Below are 9,272 nucleotides of genomic sequence, written 5' to 3' on the forward strand. Positions count from 1 at the left end.
AAGGGCTTGATCTGGACTAAAATAATCTGACCCAAGATAGTTGTTTTGAACTTAGATCCCTTTTCTGCACAACAGCCTCATAAAGATGTGGTGGCACCACCGAGACAGTAGCCTGGGAAGGGAAGAACGAGGCGGGACAGGGAAAAGCGGGGTTGCAGCCTCAGCTTTACAAGCCAAACCCCCCTACAATAACTTGGTCCATTCAGTATCTAAAGAAAAAAAAAGCAATTGCATAGCTGTGATACTGTATTTGTGTTTTAATTATGTTTCTCCAATATCCACGCCTAAATTAACTGAGTATACTATGAATTAATGGGATACTACAGCAATTAGTAGCTAAAACGTATATATGAGTATTCTGCATAATACTACAAGATTAGGGAAAATATGCAAACATGTGCTTCTGGGAGGAAAATCTACTTAGAGAACACAAATTACAAACAAACAAAAAACCTAACAGAAAATTAAGAGGTATTTTATAGTTATCTTGCTGGTTTCTGTTACTGACCCTGATTGATGATGGGTCCACAGGGAGATGAACAGTTACTCATTAACAGCAGAATAACTACAGCAAGATTCAGGAGGCCGGGCAGTACCTATGACTGTTGGTATTCCCTGGATGTGAACTGAGCATAAGTTACCTGCACAGGCAGTAAAAAAGTCTAGAACTAGAAAAATACCTAGTGGAGGGCAGCTAAACTGCTGTTCCACATGTTTAACTAAAACTGGTAGGAGTTTGGGTTATATGGAAACTGTGTTCTTGAGGATATATGGAAAGTGTTACTGGGGCTATCTGTCCATCCTGTACTTCTTGGGAGAAGCAATTACTGCCCGATCATTACATCATCTGGTATCATGAGGTGTCTATAAAGTATTTAAAGAATCTTGCTGAGCAGCAAAGCTTAAACAATAAAGAAACTGGAAGAGTTTACGAGCCATGAAGTCTAGAAGCTTTTGTTTATCATAGGAATCAGGAAGCAAATTCCATTTGTTGTAACATATTTAACATTTTTAATAAGCTTTCCTCTGTTGCACTTTCCAGGTGGTCACTGATGTTGCTAGGCAAAAAAAAAATACAAACATCCTAAGCTATGTAATAGGACACAGCAGAAAACTATGAAAATGTTAGAAATGGAATGTTAAAAAAAATATAGAATGCTATTTTTACATTTAAATTTTAAATAAATATTTATTTTATTTTACGGCTTTATGGTAACCAATTACGTTCAACAATTACAACATAAAATCTTGAAATAGGACCAGAGTTTTCGATAACATTTCATGGCAACAAAAAGTGACACCACCAAAATGAGGACAACCTGAGCACATCTTAATTTCTTCCTATTTAGATTTGCATTGTTTATTAATAATAACTTAAGCATCAGGACAGTGCAGTACTTCAGATTTTGCTCTCTGGCCTGTGATTTGCTGCCAGCCTGTTTATGCAGGAATAATGTCCCTGCCATAGCAGGATTAATAAAGCATTGACTGACAGATTCTAACTGTAACAGCTGTTTTACGGGTTGTCACATGTGGGTGTGAAAAAGCCACACTGGCTCTCTGAAGAAAGCAGATTTACTATAGATAAACCTTTAATGACATCACCCGGGTGTAACCAACACTTCAGAATGCTTCAAAAATATGTAAGTATTTGTAAAGCATATCTCCCACACGTAGCTCATCTTTGCCAACACTGGGCTAGTACGGCCCCATGCTGTGTGCTCAAATACTGGGACAATTAGACAAGATTACACAGAGATTTAGACGCTAGGCTATTTTTAAAATCTCTTCTTCTCCTAATGCGTTTTCGCATATAATCCTATATAAAAATATATTTTGATGGATCAGGGTAAGTAGGGGTCTGGGCGCTTAAAGTCACTAAATGCAGAAAATACTTACATGGGCTACGGGTCCAGTTAGTGCTCAGAAAAGCAGATTTCATTCACAGTATCCCAGCTCAGGGGACAGAAGAACGTACCTCAAAGATTCCAGAAAGAGAAACAGTATATATGAGGCTCAAAGAAAAAAAAAAAAAAAAAAAAGGTGAGAAAGGGAGACAGACCTAGGAAATCCTCCAAGAATAAATAAATAAATACTTTCCATTTAAAGTGGCCATCTGGACCTGACACTAGCCTAGATGTCTGGATCATCTTCTTTCCTTGCTGTGCTGCTGGCAGAGATGGTTTGGGGTAACAAATCTCATTGCTGAACAGGTCAGATCCCTCATCTGTGAAGTGGTATTGACTTTGCAAAAGAGCTACTGATGGAAAATGCTATTCTAGAGTTGGTATAAAAATATGATGCTTTCCCCATAGAAGACTACTATTTGAATTCTTTTAGAAATGTGCTCAGTTTGTTCAGGTACAAACAATTATCAGGTTTTAGAAGGGTGGTCAGAGAAGACCAGAAAATCAGCTAATCTCTGCTGTTAAATGCTTTGCCCCTGCAAAACAAGTAATTATTTGCTTACATGCTGTATGCCTCCCCCGACTCTGCTGAGTCAGCAAACATAACACCAGAAAGAGGAAATCATAACACAAGCAGGAATCTCCTTGCTGGAAGAAAATCCGGGGTGGGGGAAGAAATGGTGCTTCTGTGAGTAATATGGAAATAACTACTCAATTCAGAAATCTCTGTTGCACTTAGTGATGCAGCTGAAGGCACATCCAGATCACAGCGTCACCAAACATGGGCTGTGCAAGAGGATCTACCACAGACCAACCGTGCAGCTCTTTACCATCAGTTTCTATTTGTTTTTAATAATTTTCTGCAGAGGAGTTAATATTAACATTGTTAAGTATTTTCTTGCATATATGGATAAATGTTGAAGAAACACGTCAGTTGCTCAATTGCAGAAGTGTATTTTCCAAGTGAAAAGACTGATTGCCAGGAACCGCGCCAGATAAAGAGTACCTTATATCAAGCGTTATTTCAAAGTGCTTCAAACAGATTTTCTTTCTTGTTGGTTGTGGGACATTACTGATAGTTAAAGCTGTACTACTTAAACATCTGTTCAATGGCATTCTTTCAGTGGAGAAAATGTAGCACTAGCTGTTGAAACAAAATAGTTATTTTCCTAGTGTAAGTATTTTGGACTCATTGCTTAATTCTTTCCTTTGTTCTGCTGCACAGAAAGCTTATGCAGACTGTGATGAGACAAAATTACATCAGATATATAAACACCCTCTCAAAAATCAGAACTCAAATCTTCCCTTGAGACACTTGAATACAGCTGCTAATTATCTCATAGAATGCGTTTTGCTGCAGTTTGAAGAGCATATGGTATCAAAGGAGAAACTGCTCAGTAACACCACAGGCTTTACTTCAGCTGCATGAATGTCTCTCCAAACCACAAATCCCTACCTTTTTATGTGCAGGAAGGATAAACTACTAGTTGAAGTAGAAAAGTGAGAAACAGCCAGCGCAGGAGACATTCCTCCACTGAGAGCATACAGAAGAAGTTTTCCTTCCCCAATCAAGGGAAACAGGGAAAAGGGAATGATACGTCACATCTCATCCAGCGGCTGGCAAAGACTTAAACACTGTGTATCAGGTTCCCTGGCAAAACCCACTGCCATTAAAGCAATGTTCTGCTTTGTTCTGAGAGAGATGTGTTAGATTCTGAAACTATCAACCATCCTATTTTTCATTTCCATATACCATATTTCAGTATGTCTGAAATAACATCGCAAGAGTTGAATGCTGAAAATCTGAAAACCTGAGATGTCAGTGAGAGAAATATACACAGTTAATAAACATGTTATTCTTTCATTAAGCCCTAGAAGCAAATACAGCATTACTGAAGACGGAAACAATTTTGTTGATATCACTGGAGCTGAACATACTTCAGCCAGAACGAAACATAAATGTCCACATAATCCTCTGTGACCTCTCAATTATTCCTACGCTGCGTAACAGTGATTTCACAGATTACACTGAAGGGAACTGTAATTTAAACTTTCTGTGGTACGTGTGCTTGTCTCTTTAACTTTCTTGTTCAGTAGTCACTGAGGCAAGTTAATCTGCAGTGTTTTTTAGTTGAAATAAGGGTTGCAGCAGAAACAGTTGGGCCCATTGTGAGCCTTTGTGTTCTTTCTAGTCCTATTTTCCATAATGATTTAATCCTTATCTCAGCATCTGATTATTAGAGGAATAGCCTTTGTATGCAGAAGACAATGTATTGATTGCCATTGTGGAGCTGTGCAGGGGGTGAGTATGATGTATCTACAGCTGAAGCTTGTTGGAGTAAAGAATCACTAGTACAAAACATGTGCTGTGACTTTCCATGAATAAAAAGCATTTCAGTAATAAAACGCAGGATGCTCAAAATGGAGCTTAGGCAAGCTTCACTCAGATATTTATAGTTAAATATACACTTCCTGAGATTTAGGAAAACCCAGCAGTGTCCATTGCTGCTTATAAAATTCACACCTCTACCTTTGGATTTTCCTTTTCTGTCTTAACTATAGTAATTCAAACCCCTGTCTCAACACAAACAAGAAAGTTTGTTCTCTGAACTTTTGAAATTGCTTGCTATCCGAAGAGTAGCATCTTAATTTCTGGAACTGCCAAAACATTCATTGATTTTTACTAGTATCGATGTTTAAGTTTGGATTGTCTGCCTTAACTCTACATCTGAAATCATGTCAAACCCAACCCCTCTTGCTACACCTTTCTTAATACTAGACCAGCCAGGTTGCGCTTGTTAATAACTACTCTTTTTTAACCATATGCAGTCAGACAACATTGTCTCCCTTTGGTGTGACAAAATCCACAGGTGTATAGTCAAAAAAAGGCTCACTGTAGCGTGGCATGTGAAATATATTGGCATGAAGAAACACCCTTTTCTAACTGGGTTGGTCATATGATTGGTATTTGGCAGAGACTCATATCATGACTCAGTGAAATCTTTTAACAGTGAAGTTTCTCATATAGTAAACATTCCCAAACACTAAACCGTATAGTTTTATTTCACTGAAGTAAAATCCCATTATATTAAATTATAATGTGGAGACATTCTCTAGGTTAATTTAATGGATGGAGCTCTTGAAGTTCTCACCATCTGTTCCACCCTTTAATTACAGAAACAAAAAGTACAATTCACAATCCCATCATAAAAAGAGGACTAGAAGTGATTTTGATGCACAGGTATGTATCATACTCAGACTGCCAGCAACTGTTCCACACATGGTTTCACTTGACAGTAAGCTGTACTTTGCTGGTATCACCCCAGCTTTAAAAAGATGTGTTGGGAGTTTCAAGGGGATAAATTAGTTAGTCACTCACCTAGAAATCTTATTGTCCAGCACTGTGGTTCTGTCTTCCTCTTAGATCCAGCTGCCTTTCAGAATAAGTGAAACTACTTTTGTGCCCACAAGCCATTGAAAACTGCAGAATCTTTTGGGGCAAAAAAGGGTACAGAAATACAGTAAATGAAAAGCCATGCTATAGATCCTCTTTGTCAGTATTTTTGAGACAGGCTGCCCTCTTTAAAAGGAATATATTTTTCTTCTTCTAGATGATATGTAGAAAGCATTTACATGTAAAACAGTAGAACAAAATGCAAGTATTTGCATACAGTGACATTTCTGAGAAGCTTTTTCATTCACAGACATAAGACAATAATGAGTTTGTTCACCTAATAGTTATGACTTTTCTGTTAAAGATAACTTAAACTCAGAAGAAAGTGTGTTTCAGTTTTAAAATATCTGCTCATATAACTAGCAAAATTAATTGTAGCTGTAACACTTCACAGAAAGGGAAGTGGGAGTTGAAATGGCCCTGGAAATCTTTAAACAGATATGCAAGGCAACTCCAGTCTCTTGATCTGCTCACCAGCCCGTGGTGCCTCTTGCTCTACTGGTTTCATAGTTCAGAGTAAGAGCAAGAGTTATTTTCTTGAACACAGAACTCTATTTAATAGTCACATAAAACCAGAAGAACTTGTTTTGGAATAAGTCAGCCCTATCTCCAGGCTACTGTAACATACACACCTTTATTGTGGAAATTCTTTTACTTGGCTTATTATCTACATGAGTAGTTCCTGATAGATTTTTGATACATTTGCCTGTCTCCAGTTGGACACCGTAAAAAAAAAATTGGAGCAGTATTAGGTATATCAATACAGTTTTTTTGACTACTAAAAGAATGAATATGTATGATTTTTCCACTGTAATAGATCCAATTTTTAAAGGGAAGTGCAACTATAGTCAGGACAGAGGGGGAAATTTATAAAAAGGTACAGAGAGGGACTTCATGGAGAAACAGCTGCAACACAAGAATCGTAGGTTTAATACTTACACTGTTGAGACTAATTTGTATCATAGCTTAGGTGCCATTTCTGAAATAAAAATTCTTCTGAGGAAGTTCAGCCAGGCTTTGTAAGATCATTTTTTATAGTAAAACATGAATCAAAATCCAACTTGCTGTGCAGTGTCCCAAAGCACATGGCCAGTGATTCCATGATGGAGAGCCTCTCTTCTGAAGCTGGCAAGCTTTCCCCTCTCATTCTGTGCAACAGGGATCAACCACTATTGTGATATACTCTCCATTCATTCAGTCCTGTAATAAACATACATTTGTTATGGAATTCAAAAAAATTCAATTGCTCAAGTTAATGACAGTTTTCTGAAACCAGTTCTTCTCTCTGATAAGACACTCGCTATCATTATTTAATTATGGAGTAATTATTCATCCTATGAAAACAACAGTCATAATTTCCTTGACCTTTTCAGTTTGTAATCTGAGGAGGAAAACCACACTGGTGAAGTGTACAAATTAACATTATGCTTGTGCTACATATGTACTCCCAAGAGCAAATTTCTGAATACCACAGCAGCAAGCAACATTAGCACTGGTTCCTGTCTTTGACCACATACAGACTGACAGCTTTTGGACACTCTTACTGCGTATGAGTGAAATTCAGCTAGTTATTCAGCAAACACGGCTCAAGTTCAGGGTACAGTGGGATAGCCCAGCACAAGCCCAGCTTTTAGGCCTGCAAACTTTCAGGATTTGTTGGCTCAGGCTTCCAACAGCTGGGTGTGTGTAGCATCTAGATGACAGACATGCAACACATTATAATGGCCAAGCATTCTGAGGCTAACATGAGGAAGGTGCTATTTGGCCAGTGAATGCACTCAGAAGTTGTCATTAATGCTATATACATCAAAAAGGAGGTTAGACACTCTGCCAGTACCACCTGAGTTTCAGCTGAAATACTGAGAGTTTTGGCATTACCATCTACTAGTGAGATTAACAGGTCACCCTTCATGGCCATTTCTCATGCTTTTGCCAAATGTAAGATTTTTATTAATCAAAATTATAAGTGTATTTTTTGTTTTCATGATATTTAACTTATATACCACTAAAGGGAGAAAAGCTTCCCAGTTTAGATTGATGTTTCCAGAGCTTATGAGGTGTTGCAGATCATCTGACTAAATCCAGTTCAGGACGGCTGAAAGGGGGAAGAAAGGAAGCTCTACACATGAAAAAGGATGGAGGAGAATAACAGCAATCAGGAAGAACGATGCTAACTTTGACAGAAAACAGACGTTGATCAAAGGCGGAGGTCACAGCGCCCAATTAAACAGGAGATGAAAAAATAAAATTTATTGTTCAAATAGAAGAGGGTTCGTTGTTACTGTGATCACCAGGAGAGCTGGGGAGTTTGTTACAGCTAAAGGCAAGTATCTAATGTCCTCAGGATTGACCACTGATGCTTCCCACAGGTCTTTCATCCTTACCAAGTCACAGGAGTTTGACAGATATGATGAGGAAAGGTGGGGAAAGGTGACCCAGCTCAGGGCTGGAAGGGTAAATAGTCTTAGCTAGTAAAAATGGAGATACCACCTATGAACACACTGTTACTAATGAGGAAGCTCAGGTTTATCAAGTGCAGCTCCATCCACCTGGGGATATTCTCTTTCCAAGTGATTTACCACTGTTATTTCATTTTGCATGTGTATATATTTACTATTATTACTCACAAATATTTTGACTGTCATTGAATTGGCATGACTAGTAGTTTCTGCTTGGGCAATACAAGATTGCCAAGGATCCTTATGCTTGGGACTGAGGTGTGCTGACAACACATGACTTTAAAATGCCAAACGTGAGTCAGTCCACACATTTTAATTTTCATTAATATATTTATTTTCGTGAATATTAATCTGGCTCTCAAACTCTCCTCAAAAAAGAGACAGTTCTACGTAGGCTACCTTGCTACAGTCGTGCAAATAATTTCAAGTTGCTACACTCCACCTTTAAAATAAGGCTTTTGGTGAGAACACTTATGTAAAGCTGCAAACTAGATTTGGAACAATAATAATTATCCAACTTGCCACCTATTTTTAATACCCAAGATGGAAGGCACTGAAATTCTGAATGATAATATTCAAAGACCAAAGCACAGCAGTTAATCCACCTATTACAATGAAATCTGATTCAGTATTAGGTTAAAAATAAGGTCAGGTTATTATTTGTAACTAGCTATTACTAATAATACACTTGTTAACCACAGTGAAGTTAAATCATGATCTAAGAATAAGTGTGCCTGTGCAGTGAATATATCACAGTTCTCCTTTGTCCTTTAGCACATACATAAATAGATTTCAAAAGAAATTTTCCCTCCTCAGTCTATTCAGAGGAAGCATTTAGGCAGCAGGCAGGACACAGCACTGCTTGGAACTGAGCTGGAGAGCTGACGCCGAGCTGGATGGCAGGTCAGCAGTTTAGACAAGGCACCTTTAGCAGTTGGTGCGTATCTGTTTTGTCATGCAAGACATCTGTAACACCTCCAAAACTACACGAATATTGCATTAACACACTTCTAGAGGTCACAGGTACTGCCCAACTGGGTTCATGCTTCCTTCAGTACAAGATACTGGCAGTGCTATGAAGGAAACATACATTTACCTGTCAGGAAAAGGAATGAGGAATACCTCATGTTTCATTGCTGCAATCCTTTTTTGCAGTCTTTCTATAGCTTAACTCTCCAGTTGCTTGGTCCAGATGAAGGTCATTGTGACAGCAACTGTGATGTAGTATTAACTGAAGAGTAAATATCTGAAAAAAAAAAAAAAATAAAATTGCAATGGCTATAATATGCAGATAATTTAATTCATTCCCTCAACTAGCTACGGAATGGTTACATCAGTTAGATGTTGTCGGGCTTAAGCATAATAGGGTAAGATCTCCAGGACAAGACAAGGAAAAGAGGCACAGAACAAACATAAGAGTCCTACTTATTGGCTGAACCGCATTGTGCACTT

At 38.1% G+C, this 9,272-nt stretch overlaps 1 long non-coding RNA gene across 1 annotated transcript; it reads right to left on the bottom strand.

Annotated features, from left to right (window-relative positions):
- Positions 1-2,891: 2,891 nt before the first annotated feature.
- On the bottom strand, positions 2,892-9,272 carry LOC308045947. Its single transcript, XR_013922834.1, has 4 exons — positions 8,917-9,272; positions 6,301-6,561; positions 5,287-5,397; positions 2,892-3,051 (listed from the first exon to the last, which is right to left on the bottom strand). It is a non-coding gene; the product is annotated as an uncharacterized lncRNA (long non-coding RNA).

The sequence above is a fragment of the Nesoenas mayeri genome (assembly GCF_963082525.1).
Source record: "Nesoenas mayeri genome assembly, chromosome: 14".
Lineage (NCBI taxonomy): Eukaryota > Metazoa > Chordata > Aves > Columbiformes > Columbidae > Nesoenas > Nesoenas mayeri.